Raw genomic sequence first — 18,128 nt, 5'->3', positions numbered from 1 at the left:
GGCTGAGTATGAGATAAATATATCAGGAAAACACAAATTTGGTAGCTTTTCCACCAGTTTAAGTGGGACCAGGAGTTCAGGGGGAAACTGTATAAGGATCTCAACCTATTTTATCGAGTTTGTCGAGGAACGTTTTTGTCTTCTACAGTAAGGAGAGTAATTTTAGCCATCTTTCACCTCTAGTTACATTCGAGCCAGAAATTCGGTCCTAAATATGGTGGCCACGACAGAAAAATCACGTGACTGAAGCCCTGGGATACTGAGCAGTCATTGCTAATTATGCAGTCTCAGTTAAGATTTCGCAGCACCTCTCTTGGTGATTAGCTATTTCCACAAGCTCAGCTTTGAGTCCCTGTGTGCTGGTGTGTCACACGCAGCCTTGCCAGGCAAATGCAGCTGAAAATTGCGTCCTGTTCCCCTGAATAGTATCTGAAAGAGCTGTTCCTTGGGGAGCGTCTCTGGAGTGGGCTGGAGGAGGTGGGGATGTAGAGGAGGATGTTATTTTTGGAAGCAGGTCTCTGTGGTGGCTCCACTCAAGTCTCTGCTTGCCACACTGTGATGCTTTCCCTTTGGGACCCTTTCTTATTATACTTCACTCAGTCCTTCATTCATTTTTTAGGCTGTGTTAGAATAACTCAGTGATTTCCACGATGTGGAGAAAACACCGGCGGAACTGCATCAAAATAGATTTCGGATCTGAACACAGAAATGCCTGAAACTGGGAGATTGGGGGAGGTTTTTACAACCCCAAGTTGGGACGCTGTGCCAAACATAAATAGAAACTGAATGCAGTGATCCTGGTGTAACGTGGGGGAAGGAGAGCGACGAAGGCAGGAGTTGTAATGTTGTTTATTTAAGAACATAAATCGAAGAAATCAAACAGCCTGTTGCTCCCAACAGACATAAAGATTGTGAACCCTCAGTCCTTGTGTTGTTCTGCGCCTCATGGCTTCTCTCTGTCCGGTCTCTGAACACACACTGAGTGAAAAAGGCGTAACATAAATGGACGTCATGACTGATCAGTCCACCCTCCTGCCAAAACCAGCTCTCCACTCCACAGACCACGCCCCCACTGCCACACCCTAAATTTAATTGAGAATAGTACAAAGACAACATATCAAATGCTGAAACTGAGAAATGTTATTTATTTATTTATTTATTTTTTAATACATGCCCATTTTAAATTTGCTGCCAGCAACACGTTTAAAAAAAGTAAGCACAACACACCTGGTGGAACATCTTAAAACTAATTAGGTTCATTTGCAACAGGTCAGTAACATGATTGAGCCTGTTATGAAAATAGCATCTCAGAGAGTCTTTCAGAAGTAAAAATGAGGAGGGGTTCAACACTGTGTGAAAGACTGCACCATCAAATAGTGCAACAATTCAAGAATAACGTTTCTCAACATAAAATAGCAAAAAACTTTTGCTTTTCATCATCTACAGTACATAATAACATTAAAAGAGTCAGAGAATCTGGAGAAATCTCTGTATGTAAGGGACAAGGCCAAAGGCAGTGTTGGTTGGCCATGATTTTTGAGCCTTCAGTTGGCACCGCATTAAAAACAGACATGATTCTGTAGTGGAAATCACTGCATGGGCTCAGAAACACTTCTGAAAACCACTGTCTGTGAAAACAGTTCATAACTGCATCCACAAATGCAAGTTAAAACTCTAAAACACAAAGAAGAAACCATATATAAACAGGATTCAGAAACGCCGCCGCCTTCTCTGGGCCCGAGCACATTTAAGATGGACTGAGACGAAGTGGAAAAGTGTTCTGTGGTCCAACGAATCAACATTTGTACATCTTTTGGGAAATCATGATCACCGCATCCTCTAGGCTAAAGAGGAGAGGGTCCATCTGGCTTGTTATCAGTGCACATGGCATGGGAGACACGTCTGTGAAGGCACCATTGATTCTGAACAATATTTACAGGGTTTGGAGCAACATATGCTGCCATCCAGACAACGTCTTTTTCAGGGACGGCCTTGATTATTTCAGCAAGACGATGCCAAACCACATTCTGCATGTAAAAAAATGATTGTATTCTGTTTTTATGTACATTTTGCGCAGCGTCCGAACTTTTTTGGGAGTGAGGTTGTACAGAACTTCTACAAAATTATTACAAAACATATTAAACATATTTTGAGTGATGTGTTCTTGTTCCCTCTGGATAATAAATTCACTTTGGTTGTTGTTTTAGAAGATGCAGTTCTCTGAATTAGTGGAAATAACCGTTAACTGTGGGCATGTAAATTCAGAGAGAAAAACTAAAATATACCCTGGGGAATAAGAGGCTAAATTCACATTTATTATAGCAAACTTCAAATGAATGTGTTTTGCATTCTTTATGTTCTTTTATATTTTTTAATAATGTTGCGTATCACAAGTGGCCAGTGTAGGGTTCTCCTTTAGCAGCTGTAGCCAGTCTGCCATCTCCTCACAGAAGGGAGCCATCTTCCGGTTACAGTCAGAAACTTGACCCCCTCTTTCAGTTGGATTGTGATTGGTTCCTAGGCGCCTCATGGCTGGAAAAATATGGAGCTTTGAAATCGGATGAATCTTTTTGAATCACACTTTATATTCAGTATTGCTGCTGTTTGCGCAACTAAACTAAATTCTTTACTGTATTATATATTTTATTACTTCTATCCATTCTCTCTTTACTACAATGCACGAGGGATTTTTACCACGTTTACAATGTTGTGATTTTGGCCTGTGCAGTATTGATATTTTTATATTTATTGTGTTCTAAAAATGTTCTAAAAAATCTAAGATGAAAACTTCTAGGGATGTTTTGGTTAATCAAGGACAGAGCAGGTTTTGTGCAAAGTCTTCAATCATGTCATGTAAAGTGACGTCAGTTTTTCACCATTTTTTAAATACATTTCAGTATAATCACAGTGCTGTTGTGTACGTATCGTGCAGCCCTGCTGTGTCGTGCTGACTCTCTAAAGATCCTGCTCTCTGATTGCTCTCTTGTTCTGTCTGATCTCCCCGTGTAGCACCAGCCGAGTGGAAGATATTACCCGGGGATTTAAGACCTCATTAGCTGAACCACCGGTGAGTTCATTCAATTAATTATTTGTTCATTTATTTCAAACCCCACCTCCCACAGGGCCTTTCCGAGCTCGGTCTGTATGAAACACTGCACCGTTGGCTTTTAAAGGAATTCACATCTGTCTGAGCTCACAAGCTCAGTCTAAGCCTGTGTTGCGCCACTTGGACTTTCACTTTTGCCACAAGCAGCTTCTCCTGCTTTTCTGACCTCATGTGTACTGAAGTGTAGTCAAAGAGCCAGACATGTCTGGAGTCCAAAGTTTGCTTTTTTAGTTTTGCGCTGGAGCTCTGAGTCTAATGTAGTCGAATAATATAAGTATAGTTTTCTAATTAGCACTGTACAGTAGAGCTGAACGATTTGTGGAAAATATCTAATTGCGATTTTTCCGACTAATATTGCAACTGCAACTTAAATTGTGATATTTTATAAATTGACATTCAGGCCTGATTTATTTTGGCCAAGAAGACCAGAACCGCCTATTTTGGCTTGAGGCTCGACCCCTGAACGCAGTGTGTCAAACTGCCAGTAAGCTGTGGTTGTGATGCCACAACACATGGAGGTTCGGTTGCCTCTGATTGGTCTAACTCACCTACAGGCAGTTCACAAACTCTTATTAGGGTCAGTTTCCCCTCTTAGAACTTAAAACAACATTTTTGCTGATTTACACGCTTAATAAAGATGGTTCTTGAAGGGTTCTTTAGTAAAGACAGTGGTTCTGTGTAGAACTATGAACACTCACAGAACCTTTTGCATACTTAAATGGTTCCTTGCATGGTAAAATAGTTCTTCGGATTAATGGAGAATGTGTTGTATATTTTTGAAAAGAGTTCTCTGTAGGACCAAAATGTTCTTCTGTTGTTATAAGCTTAACATCAACAAACAAGTAACAATAGCACGACCCTTTTTGAAGCTATACAGAACCATGTTCCACACATTCTCTAATCTGAGGAACCTTTTCACAATGCAAAGAACTTTTTATGCATGCAGATGGGTCTGAGTGTTCATGGTTCTATATAGAATGACTGTCTTTACTAAAGGACCATCTTTTTAAGAACCTTGAAGAACTAAGTTTTTAAAGTCTGGGCTATAATTAAAGAAAATCGCAGCTCTTGCGATTTGAAAATTGTGCTGCCTTCAATTGCGATTTCGAAATAAAAACGATTAATCGTTCAGCCCTGCTGTACTGACTGTGCATGCCTCAATCAAATGCGCCGAGTTGTTGACACATCACTGTCTCTCAAGTTGACAGCGACGGCTGTATTGATATTAAATTTTTACTTTCACTTTCTTTATTTCACACACCGTGCATGCATGAGTGAGACAGATACTGCATAAAAGGCATTTACAGCGTCCTTGTGGCAAACACAGCGGTGGACAAAGTACACAAACCATGTACTTGAGTTAAAGTAGAGATACCCAAGGTAAAATATTACTCCAGTAAAAGTAGAAGTTCCTCCCTTTAGACCTCCACTTGAGTAAAAGTACAAAAGTATTTGCCTTCAAATGTACTTAAGTATCGAAAGTAAAAGTACTAAAAGATTAATTATGGCTCTGATGTCCTATTACCATTTTTATAACAAGACTCTTGCATTATTAACTTGTTCGCTATGGCTGACGTGGACGTGCATGCGCTGCATCTCTTCTTGCAGCAGATTTAAATGAGTTTAAAGGGTCATTCAGCAAATGCTCAGAATGGATAGCTGGCTTTGTTCAATAGGGTTAAATTGGTTGCTTCCATAGTATTTCAGTTTTTGACATCGTTTGAAAATTCCTGTTGTCCTTTACATGGTTTGTAAATTTCACGATGAATGGACCAAAAGAAACGACCCAGTATGACTTGGGAAAAAAGTCTGGTTCCGTTGACTTACATTAAAACTAAAGCAGGTTTTTTCCTTCTCCTGTAAAGTCACCATTTTGGAGATACGAGGTTTTGTTCTGACCACAGCGATATGTTAGTGTTATTTTATGCGCATAAGTAAAACTGGATCTTATTTGATCACACTGGAGATGCATTTTAATGAAACGTATATATCACTGCTGTCAGAACAAAACCACGTATCTCCATTTTTGTCATTTTTCAGTTTTTGACATAATTTGGAAGTGCCTGCTGCACTTTACATTGTGGGTAGATTTTGTGATGAACAGACCAAGTGAAACAGCCTTTAATGATTTAAAAAAACTTCTGGTTCCATTGACTTACATTAAAAATGAAGTATGTTTTTTCCTTCTCCTGTAAAGTTACTATTTTGGAGATACGAGGTTTTGATCCGACAACAGCGATATGCAACACAGCCAAAGTATAACCAGATACAATGAAAAACATGTTAATACAGGGTGTAAATAAGCTGTTTGTTAGCTGTAAAAATGTTTTGACTGTAAGATAATGTTTTATATAGAATTCGACAAAAGTACAGTCCTTTCGAGAGCTGTTTTGCAGATTTAGGTGTGCAGTTTGCACAATGCTAAGCTTTCAATAGACATTAGTGACATTAGTGTCGGTGCTATTTGTTATTGTGCGAATATGATTCTTTACCAAACTGTCACTTTAAATGCACCGTGTTATACACCTCCATACATCCTCCACTGTCTTCAGGGGTTTCGCATTGTGGTCTGCTGTGAATTCACAGATCTGAAACACGGCAGCAGCTGTTTGTGTTATTTGAGAAGCCAGTGATTCACATCAAATCCTCTCAGAGGAGGAGAGAAAGCCTATCGACAGTGTTGCGTAACCGAGGTAGTGCAGAGTGTCCACAAACAGCCAATTGTTCGTATGGCCACTTATTGACGGCTGGTTAATTAGGTGTCTCCACACAAGAGCCGTGGTCATACCGCCTATAGCGGCGTGTGGTGCTGGAGCCTGGGCAAATACATGCCGTCCAGGGGAGTAATGTGTTGCTTAGCAACTGCAGCACACAGTAGGTAATAAAAGATCAACACCTAAACCATTACGAGAGACGTCATGGTCTTTGGGTGGAGGACATGTTCTGGCCAATGTGGATGTAAATGTGCGCCGGCTAATTGGATCATGGGGGGCTGGCCGTGTTCGGATGGGAGGATGTGTGTGTGTGTGTAAAGGATACACACACTGCTCGCCCTCTCTGTTCTGGCTATTAATAGACCGTGAGGCTTTGTTGGGTTTGAATATTGAGGCGCTGCTGACATATAGGCCTTCCCGTTTGATTGCGCGCCGATAATCCAGGCTTTTGTTTAGTGTAAATGTGTTGGACGCGGATGTTTCTCACCGTCGGTCGCTCGCCCTTATCTCCTGTCAGGTCCGTGTTGTGAAAACTCTGAGTGTTCCGACTACAGACGCCTCAGTCAACCACACACAGCCTTAGAGCTTGAACTCATAACTTTGTCAGCCAGTGTTTACAATCTTATCAGCTGTTAGGGGTGTAAAAATGTACTACTGCCATGAAAGTGGGGGTTTAGTTGCACTGATTTTTGGAGTTGGCACAATATCACTTTTTCCGATATGATATCAGTGTTGAAACCCTCTGCTCTCTAGGCTGATATGACTATAACGTTAGCAAGATAAAGGCTTCACCCACCGCAGTGCAGGGTCAGTTCCAACTAAGTGATACTGAAATAACACCCATTTAGAAGATAAAGGCCCAGTCCCGTTTCACCCCTCGCCCCTACCACTCAGCCCTTAGCCCTCTGTTTTGCGCGTTCACGTCTAGGGGTAGGGTGTCCCAATGTTTGTTGAGATAGAGGGGTGGGGCGAAGTGTTTGGGCTACATGACCCTCCAAATGGAGTTTTTTCAGAGACTCCAAACAGAGAGTTATGAGAAAAAAAGAAAAACTGGCAAGATGGAGAACAAGAGACCAAAGAAACCCACAAATGTGAGAATTTTCTCTGTTAAAAAATTACAATAACCACTGAATTATCTTAGTTTAATGTCGTTTCAGTGTATTATGGTCCTTTTCTTCATAACAAGCATTAAAAATCACTAATAGCATGCTAATGTCTCGGTAGCTAGCTAGCTAATTTTCCCATTCCACCTTAAATAGTCCAGCTGTTCTGACGCCTGAAGCACCAGAATGTAACTGCTGCACCATTTAAGGTGGAACGGGAAAATTGAACAAGAAGCTGGTGAATATCTGACTTCAGCTTCGTATCACTGAAGAATTAGGGGTGGGTGATAATAAATAATTGCCCCCCTCTTTGAAGGCATATGATGTCCTAAATGTAACTAAAGCCCAGCAGTGAGGAGCTGAACTTTACCCTCCTCTGCTGTCACTGCAGACTGGCAGGGTCGCCTACAGAGCAGCGCTGGTAGCTGTTAATGAAGTGATGCTCTTTTTATTTGAGGGTCCCATTTCAGAGGGAAGATTTCAACCATTACAACTTGTAACTCAGTTCCAAGGGGCAAGGAGACACTGGAAAACAAGGGGTAGGGGTAAAAATAAGAAATGGGAGTGGGCCTTAGACTCCGAGAGCACAAAATCGATTGATAGCCAGAATGAAACGCGTTTTGTAGCATTTAGATTGTTAGCCGTTGCCGAGCGGCACCAGCACGGAACATCACGGTACGACCCTGGTACTGCACTGTGGGAGTCATTTAGCTGTATAGTGGCCAATAGGCCCTTTAGATTTCGCTGATTTACCTAATTGCAAATATTTAAACTGACTGCAAACATTTTTCACTTTACATTTCACAGTAATATTAAGCTGCAACAAACAATGTGAACTAATTGTGATTTTGATTTATTTGAGGCTAATAAATGTCAGTAAGAGAAAGCAGTAAATACATTGAGACTTGGTGTGTTTTTTGCTATATTTTCACTCTCAAGAATAAGAATAAGCTTTGCTTGACTACCCATAATTCTGTGTAACTAGACATTGGTGTGAGAGCGTGTGCACCCAACAGTGCAATGTACCAGTTTGACAGTACTACAAGTGTTAGCTGCATAGTAGACGTAGCCAGGAAGCAAGACGGTTAACAAGCAGGTTTAGCGACTTGTCAGCTTGTACTTTTAATAGAGGCATATAAAGAACTAGAAAAGACAATTAAGTCATTAATCACAGTTATTTATATGACAATTATATCTAAAAATGTGAAACCTCATGATCATCACATCCATATATCTACCAAAATGACACAGCCTGCCATTGTAAGGGAGCACAGAAGACTACAGCGTCAGCGCTGAACAATAGGACCACACTGAGGTGTAGGATCTGGACTTTGCCTGTATTTTATGACTTGTTGTTTTATGAAAGCATTACATCTGGACAGTCTCTCTCCCTCTCTCTCTCTGCTCTCTCTCTCTCTCTCTCTCCCCCTCCGTGACGAGTTTCCTGCTTTGTTGCCTAGCGATCCATAAACCCAGATTTGGCTCTAGTTCCTGTCTTGGGTTGCTTGGTTTGGTCAGTAACACACACACACACTTGTCTTCCTATACATATGAGGACATCCATAAGTTTCTATTGATTTTTCTGCTACTGTAGCTAAATAACACTACACCTACATTTATCTTTTTTACATTTATGGCATTTGGCAGACGCTCTTATTCAGAGCGACTTACAATTTGAGCATTTTTGTACACAGGTAGGCAATGGTAGTGTTAGGAGTCTTGCCCAAGGGCTCCTATTGATATAGTGGTTGCCCAGGTGGGGCATTGAACCCCAGTCTACAGTATAGAAGGCAAAGGTGTTACCCCCCATACCAACCACACAGCACCTAAACCTATACCTAACCCTAACCTTAACCTCAGTATCCATAAGGCTCTTTTAGTTTTCAAATAAAAAAAAAAGTAATTGTGGTGAAAACAACACATGCAAAATGTCCTCACTTGAGCAAAAAATTCAGTCCTACCATAGTGAGGACATGGGGTCCTCACAAGTATAGCACTACGAGAACACACACACACACACACACACACACACACACACACACACACACACACACACACACATATATAAACACCGTTTCCTGCTGTCACCTAAAACAAAGCTCCTTTACTCGCACTACTCCACTTCATCAAGCCTGTTTATTACCTACGCTGCTCAGTCAGTGTGTTTGATTATAAGTTCGGCCTGCTTGTCATGCATTGTTAAACTGTTTGAATCACCGTCTTCAGGCAATATGAAACCTATTAACCTATAATCTGTTCTTATTATAATGCTAGTTTTCTCTGACTTAATACGTGTCAAATAACTTATAGCTGTAAAACTGAAGTCGTGTCCAAAACGATAAACAGAACTGACTTTAAAGTTACTGAAAAAGCTGATGGGAACAGCGGCGCTGTTTACTGTTGCACCAGGAAGAGATGTTTAGAAATATCAGTAATGAGATCGTTTGCCTGCCTACCTTCTGTCTAAACACAAGAGATATGGGGCCAGTCCCATTTCTTATTTTTACCCCTACCCCTTGTTTTCGAGTGTCACCCTAACCCCTTAGAACTGAGTTACAAGTTGTAGTGGTTGAAATCTTCCCTCTGAAATGAGACCCACAAATAAAAAGAGCATCACTTCATTAACAGCTACCAGCGCTGCTCTGTAGGCGACCCTGCCAGTCTGCAGTGACAGCAGAGGAGGGTAAAGTTCAGCTCCTCACTGCTGGGCTTTAGTTACATTTAGGGCATCATATGCCTTCAAAGAGGGGGGCAATTATTTATTATCGCCCACCCCTAATTCTTCAGTGATATGAAGCTGAAGTCAGATATTCACCAGCTTCTTGTTCAAATCTTGTCATTCCACCTTAAATGGTGCAGCAGTTACAGTCTGGCACTTCAGGCGTCAGAACTGCTGGACTATTTAAGGTGGAACGGGAAAATTTAGCTAGCTAGCTACCGAGACTTCAGCATAATAATAGTGATTTTTATATGTGTTATGAAGAAAATGACCATCATACACTGAAACCACATTAAACTAAGATAATACAGTGGTTATTGTAATTTTTAACAGAGAAAATTCTCACGTTTGTGGGTTTCTTTGGTCTCTTGTTCAGCCATCTTGCCGATTTTTCACTCTGTTTGGAGTCTCTGGAAAACCTTGGAGGGTCATGTAGTCCTAACACTTCTCCCTGCCCCTCTATCTCAACAAGAATCAGGACTCCCTACCCCTAGACGAGAACATGCAAAACAGAGGGGTAGGGCTGAGTGGAAGGGGCGAGGGGCGAAATGGGATTGGGCCTTAGTCTGAGGTGTTTTGTCTGTTTTTCAACACCACAAAGTAATGAACTTGGTCACTGAAAGGAGAGCAAAGAGCAGTATCGGTGTTTTGTTTGTGCCCCTTCCTTGTGTCTGAAGGCCATTAGCATGCTTTTTATAGTAGTAATTGTCGTAGGGCGGGTAGTCAAGTTCGTAGCAGGGATGTTTATCACATGTGCCACCAGACTCAATTTAGGCAGTTTTGGAGGACAGTCTTAACCGCTCTCAAAACAGTTGGTCACACATGTGGAAAACCAAATATTTAAGCATACCAGTGAAATTACTAGTCATATGTGAAAGTCTGGGCACCCCTGGTAAGGTTCCATGTTGATTTTCTAAGTGAAAATAAGTTCAAGTCTTCTGCACAGAACATACTTCTGCACATTTTAATGCACAATCACTGTTTATTTGTTGAATTTTACATAATGGAAAAAATAAACAAAAATGTGACCTGTGCAAAAGTTATGGCATGTTTTATATTTCATGTTTTTATTTTTTCCACTATGTTAAACTGAGCAAAAATAGTAATTGTGCACTAAAATATGCAAAAAATGTAAGCATGTTGATGTGTGAACTTGTTTTCACTTAGAAAATCAACTTCATTTCACTGGTGGTGTTCATACTTTTGCACACAGCAGTATAAAATACTCCACTCATTTTATGCAGGACACTGTAAAATTTCACTACATGTTGCTATGACAACCAGCAATTTGGTCATATGCAAAAGTTTGGGCGACCCGGTAAGATTCAGTGTTGATTTTCAAAGTGAAAATAAGTTCACATCGTCTACACAGAACATACTTCAGCACATTTTAATGCACAGTCACTGTTTATTTGTTGAAATTTATAAAAATAAATAAAATGTGACTTTTTCAAAAGTTATGGCATATTTTGTAATTAATGTCTTATTTTTTTCCAGTGTGTCAAACTGAGCAAAAATAGTAATTGTGCACTATAATATGTAGAAAAATGTAAACTTTTCATGTGTGAACTTGTTGATGCTTAGAAAATCAACAAAACTTGTCATTTCGCTGGTGGTGTTGATACTTTTGCATACAACAGCACATAGTCCTCCACTCATTTTATGCAGGACACTATAAAATTTCTCTACATGTTGCTATGACAACCAGCAATTTAGTCATATGCGAAAGTTTGGGCGCCCCGGTAAGATTACGTGTTGATTTTCAAAGTGAAAATAAGTTCACATCGTCTACACAGAACATACTTTAGCACGTTTTAATGCACAGTCACTGTTTATTTGTCAAATTTTGTAAAAAAAATAAAAGTATGCCCTTTTCAAAAGTTATGGCATGTTTTATATTTAGTGTCTTATTTTTTTTCCAGTGTGTTAAACTGAGAAACAATAATAATTGTGCACTATAATATCCAGAAAAATGTAAGCTTGTTCTCTATAGAGGATGTGTGAACTTATTTTGACTTAGAAAATCGATAAAATTTGCCATTTCACTGGCGGCGTTCTTACTTTTGCATACGACAGTATATAATACTCCACTTATTTTATGCAGGACCTTTCACTTCGTGTTGGTATGACAACTAACAATTGTGAAATGAACATTTAGAAAATCCAATTTATGAAGAGGTGATTTAACCTCGAGGCTGATTACTTGCTAGAAAACTGCTGTAAATAGATACTAAAGTATTTCGCTGCTGTCGGAAGAAAGCCTTGTGTCTCCATTTTTGTCAGTTTTTGACATGATTTGAAAATGCCTTTGTTGTCCTTTACGTTATGTGTAAATTTCATGATGAATGGGCCAAAAGAAACGGCCCAGTATGACTTGGAAAAAAATCTGGTTCCATTGACTCACATTCAAAGTGAGGTAGGTTTTTTCCTTCTCCTGTAAAGTTACCATTTTGGAGATCTGAGGTTTTCTTCCGACAACAGCGATATGCTTATCACGTAAAATTTCTTATAAAGTACTGCATAAAACATCAAAATACCTTTTGCTGTCTAGTTTAAAATATTTCAACCAGTTGTGTTTGTTATTGTATAACTTTCTATTGAATAAAATAATTACAAATGATTTGAAAACCTTCTGAATGGTGGTATACACTTCTCTGTTCTTTGACTTGGTGTGGCTGATGCCTGGCTAGTTCTGCTCTGCGCTCTTGTGCTGAATGAGGCTCTGTTCGTTTCCCCTCTATGCAACACATTCAGCTATAATGCATGTCGGCTCTTCCAGCCAGTCTCGGATAATGTCTGCATTGTATCCGGCGCTGCTCCTCTACTGTACAGCCGCTCCGCTCTTACATAAGCAAAGCTCTGGGAAGCTTCCTGCCTGTTGCCTAGCAACGTCTAAACCCGGACCCCCAGCACCTCGCTCCGCGTCCGAGCCATTCGAATGAATTTTTACATCTCGTACAGATAAGTGGTCCTGCGCCGAACGTCCAGACTAAGCAGTCTTCATTTTTAGAGCAGATTGATGAAGATCTGGATGGGAACCAGAGACGCTCTAATTCTGTTTCAGCCTGATCACATATATCAGGGGTGTCCACAGTCCGGCCCCAATTTTACAGTGTATTTTAAGCAGCCCGTCAGCCAGTATGTTGCAGTTCTTCCTCTTTCCTGATGGTGGCAGCTGACCAGACCTGCAGCTTCAGTTACTGAACGACATTTAGTCAAGACTACAGACATAAAGCTCAAGCTAAACACTGAGAACTGGCGATTTTGGCGAGATGGAAAACGTCTTATAGAGCAAATTCAGCAGTTCAGTAAATATTAATCCTTTAATGTCGAAAACCAAAAATATAGAGTTTTATTTAGTTTGTATATTTTTAGTATATTTTTAAACAAGTAAACACATGAATAGAAATATGATTAATTCATCAGACATGTGCTGTTACTCTTAAACACTTTCATTAAGTTGGCCTGGAAAAGCCAACATACTGTTTTCTTTATTCTTATTATCTCTTATTATTATTCTACGCTCACATTTTGTAAACTTTTCACGGTCAGTGCAGCAGTTTTTGACATACAACCACCAAATTGTACAAACGTTCCTCATATACGAGGATGGTGCGCTTGTGATTTTTGGACCGTATAGTTTGCGTAAAAACATTGTTAAAAATGAATTTTTTCCCATTGAAAATGAATGGCGGAACACTCAGAACTCTCAAATTAACTGCTCTCACACAGACACTCAGCCTAGTGCACAGCAATAACAGCAGTAATAACAGTACTAATCACAGTAGTAATAACAGTAATAACAAAACTAAGCCTGTTATAACAGAAATAAAACAGTAATAAAACAGTTAAAGCAGAAAGAAGAGTGACGGTAACAACATCAACAATACACACTCAACACACTTCACACCACACACACTCAACACACTCCACACCACACACACTCGTCACACCACACACACTCAACACACTCCACACGCAATGAACAGACAGCACACACTCAGCACACTCACACACATTTTCACGTTTTAATGCAATTAGCTGGCTTTTTCAAAGTCAACTTAAAGTTCCTTCACAAACTTTTCCTTTCTAGTCATTTATTATAAGCGCTTCTTGATCCAAACTGTTCTTAATGAACCCTCCAGCAATAAAAGAAGCCTCATGCATCTTTTATGCAGTGATAGGAAACACAGTAGCTCACAGAAAGCTCAGCTTCTATGTGCTGGCGTTTTTGAAAACTTATATAAATATTTTGAACCATTTGTAATTAATAGTTCGGCCCTCAGGTATTTTGACACAGTCAAAATCTGGCCCTCTTTAAAAAAAGTTTGCACACCCCTGACGTATATGATCTGGTTTGTTTTACAAGTAGAGAAAGTGTGAATGTTTCAGCAAATACGTCTTATTTATTCAGTGTTCCTCCAGTGTTCCTCCAGTGTTCCTCCAGTGTTCCTCCAGTGTTCCTCCCAAATGTAGTCGATTAACTAAGACATGTTTGCCGTCTGAACTTTGCTTCTTGCACTGGAACTGCGAGTAATGTACCGGACAAGTAGTAGAAATGTGTTGTGCAAACGGCGCTGAAATAGACTTGTTTATGTGGTTTCGGAAACTTTGACACACTTTTATCAATGAAAATAGACAAAAGCACAGATAAAGTTCTGCTATTTTTAGCTAAGCAGTGTCCGTTTTTAAAGATTACAGTATATCATGAAGTATCAGAAACACCATAAACAAGTCTATTTGAGACTATTTGAGTGTTTTGGGGGCACATTTGGTCTGTCAAGTTGGGGGAATCAGCAGCAGGAAACTATAGCAACATACAAACAACGTAAGCATAAAACTAGATGAGCAAAGCACACTTACAATTAGTTATCATATTGTCTGTATATTTATTGCTTATTATGTCAGTATTACAGTGCAAAACAAACAATATACATATGAATAAGTCAATCTATGCAAGCGTCCTTTTTTATCTGTCCCTAGATATTACAAGGTTGCAAATTATGTATATTTTAAAATAAAACAATGTCATTTTAACAATTTCACCTTCTTGAGCATCAATTTAGCAATATTGGTTTTTAAATCAATTGTCTAGAATTCCAAGCACCACAGAAGAGCTCGTCTTCACAGTCATGTTTAAAGGCTGAGGCCAGATTTAAAGAAAAAAACACGTTTTCTGCAATTTTAACTGCAATAATCTAAACATGACTATGGAACATATGATTTAAATGACATAAAGAAAACAAATGCCAAATAAATATTATATGTAATGAAAGTTGTGGTCCCCAGGAGTCCTGTCACTGGTGTTACTGCGTAACAAAAAAACTCTTATTTTGAAATTAAAGTCACACTGATGACATCACTTGACTTCTCTTACCGGTTTTCTGAGGATCTATGAAGAAAAGCTCATGGTGAGTCCACTGTGTCTCTCAGTTATCAGAGATTTTCTCATTTAGCTCATGATTTCATATGAAGCGTTTAGCTGAAGTCACTGGTGTGACCGACTTTATTCTGAGGTCACTGTGAAAAAATAGAATACAAATGGATTAAATTCCATATTTTAGTGGATATTCCATGATTGACAACATGTGGTTTGATGCTCTGTAGCAGACGGTTTGTAAAATGCATTTTTCATTAAAAATGTCTCTGGTGTTCCTTTATTATGTGTAACACCAATGAGGATCAGTAACACCAGTGACTCCTATGGAGAGATAGAAAAGTGGACGTTTCTGTAGAATGACCTATAAACATATTTATTATACACATATGTTGTACTGCCTGTTATAATGGCAGTTTTTCTTTTCATTATTACTGAAATTCTTAATCTGATATGCATGTTGCTATAAATATTTTAGCAAAATACCTCAGTAATGATAAACCTGGTGATAAGCAGATGAAAGAAGGATTATTATTAGCTGTTATACGTATTGAAAATGATTAACACTGGCACAGCTTTCTTTTTGTCATTATTACTGTAGCTGAACAAAACAACAATCTATTTAGGCTTTACTTAGAGTTTTAAGATGTATTAGGATAGTTATGAATATCTGGCAGCTCTTTTACATTCTACACGAAATGATGTCAACTAGGGCTGAAAGATGAATCATCTTTATATCAAAATCTTAATTTTTAACAACGGAATTTTCAAATCGCAAGAGCTGCAATTTTTATAAAAGATTCAGAATAGTCTATTATCAACAACACTCTTAAAGATGGTTCTTTAAAGGTTCTTTAGTAAAGAAGAGGGTTCTGTATAGAACCACAAACACTCAGAGCACCCTTTGCACGGTGAAATGGTTCTTCAGATTGATGGAGAATGTGTTATATATGGTTCTGTATAGCTTTTTGAAAAGAAAAGGTTCTGCTATTTTTGCCATGTCAAGCTTGTAACAATAACAAGAACCCTTTCTGGTGCTACATAGAACTATTTACACATTCTCTATCAGTCTGAAAAAACATTTAACCATGCAAAGGGTTCTTTGTGTTCATGGTTGTATGTAGAACCATTTTCTTTACTAAAGAACCCTTGAAGAACCATCTTTTTTTAAGTATCAGTGTTGATTCATTGCAAGTTTTAAGTGTGGAAATTGGACATAATCACATGGAGCTTGTGAACAGCTTTTAGACGAATCTGACGAATCAGAAGCAACCAAACATCTGTGTGTTGTGACATCACAACCACAAATAACTGGCAGGCTGGAGCCAAATAAAGTGTGCGCTGGTCTTCTTAGCCAAAAAACGGCCTGTACATCAGTTTATAGACAACATGAGCAAATTAAATCATAATCACAATATTGGTCACAAATTTTGACCAAATCGTTCAGACCTGATGTCAGTAAACTGAATACTAGTACTGACAGAACTGTTGTCCCATATGGTGTGACGGTTGCTTCAGCAACAAAAGCTAACTTTCCATATGTGGATGCTTTTTAGTGTAGACCAGAGGTCACTAATAGTCGGACCGTGGTCCGAGTCCAGACCCAGATGCTGTCCTATGCGGACCAAGACCTATGGACTATGGAGAATTATTTATTTCGGCTGGGTGGTCCTATTTTAATCAGCGTAGCTTTTTTAGCCTTTACGGTACTGTTTTAGCGCCCCAGGAGACTCACAGACCAATCGCATGGGTTGTAAATATCACACGTGACGCTACTCAGCCAATCAGATCTGTGCATTACGATGAGCACTGAGACTCGAGCGAGTGACGCACACACAGCGGAGGGACGAGGCGAGAAACAGCAGTCAGAGAAGAAAGTGAGCCAGAGGGAAGTTATTTACATGTCGTGCTCTAAAAACAGAAAACTGACAATAAATGTTGTTGAAATATGACTGAATTGTACTTTATTTGATTTGACATTCAGTTGTTGACTGTATTAGATGTTGATAAACCTACTAGGCTGCTTCAGTAAACAGTATATGGCACTGAATCATTATGCAGATTAGACATTCTGATGTTTCGGACCTTTGCTTGAGGAAATTTTCTTTGACTGGACCTTACTGCATTTTAATTACAGACTCCTGATGTAGACGAACAATAATCACCTAATGTTTATACACAAAAGCTAGTGAAGTTAACTGTGAGGCTAAGTGCTTCACTTCTTTGTGAGCGGCAAAGGTATCCTGTCTCCAGTCCTGTTCCAATGATGTTATCAGTAATATGTTATGCACTTTTTCAACAACCATCATGCAGTCTGTAAAGATTGTCTCCCTTTATGTCAAAAAGTGGGCGGCTGTGTTCTCTTCACCCCTGATTTTGTGCTTCCATTACTTGTTACCTCCATCATCCTTGCAGCTCGAGTGCTAGACTAAAGAACTTCAGACGCCGCTGTTTTCCTGCTTACATTCCGTTGGTTTAGTTTGTCTTCTACTGACCCTGCTGACCCTGCTGACCTGGCATAGTCTGATGAAACTGGTTTTACTGGAATGTGGTGAAATCTTGACTAGAATCTGGTTTTACATTCCCGCCTGTTAGCCGCCACTCTTCAGGTGATGAAGTAGCTCATTGTGCTCCTGTATCAGAACATTTAGGAATGTAAAAGTACTTTGAATTGATCAATAACAGTCAAACTGCATTAGTTCAGTTATGTTAGAATGGACTGTAATCAGTAGTGTATTCAGTGTTTGTAAAATAATTTCTGAATCAAACCAAAACAACAGAATTATGGTAAAATTTAATACTTCATGAGGCATTAAATAATTTTCTAAAGAGTCCAAACAATATTGAGTCGTTAATGAGGTCTGAGAGTTTCACCCCTAGAAACCATCACAAAATGAGATGTACAAAGTGTTTATACTATTTGAGTTAACATGAAGTCAAGCCGTCAGATTCCTCATCTCCCATGGACTGAACTGAAGGACACTGACATGGACACACATACACACTTATACATAACAATTATGGGACCATCTCACTCTCCACTTTTTGTGGTTCCAGTTTATGTCTGTGACACAGTGTTTAAATATAAATACACCGATGACCACCTCCT

The 18,128-nt window shown here is 39.3% G+C and overlaps 1 protein-coding gene across 1 annotated transcript in view; it reads left to right on the top strand.

Moving 5' to 3' along the window:
* Positions 1 to 18,128, top strand: part of si:dkey-44g17.6 (guanine nucleotide-binding protein G(I)/G(S)/G(O) subunit gamma-12) — a 107,273-nt gene that overhangs the window by 23,862 nt on the left and 65,283 nt on the right. Inside the window, exon 2 of the mRNA XM_036569779.1 lies at positions 3,010 to 3,067. The gene's annotated coding sequence lies outside the window, so the exon portion shown is untranslated. The remainder of the gene's footprint in view (positions 1 to 3,009; positions 3,068 to 18,128) is intronic.

Source organism: Colossoma macropomum, unplaced genomic scaffold, assembly GCF_904425465.1.
Source record: "Colossoma macropomum unplaced genomic scaffold, Colossoma_macropomum, whole genome shotgun sequence".
Taxonomy (NCBI): Eukaryota; Metazoa; Chordata; class Actinopteri; order Characiformes; family Serrasalmidae; genus Colossoma; species Colossoma macropomum.
This window is presented reverse-complemented; position numbering and strand designations above follow the sequence as displayed.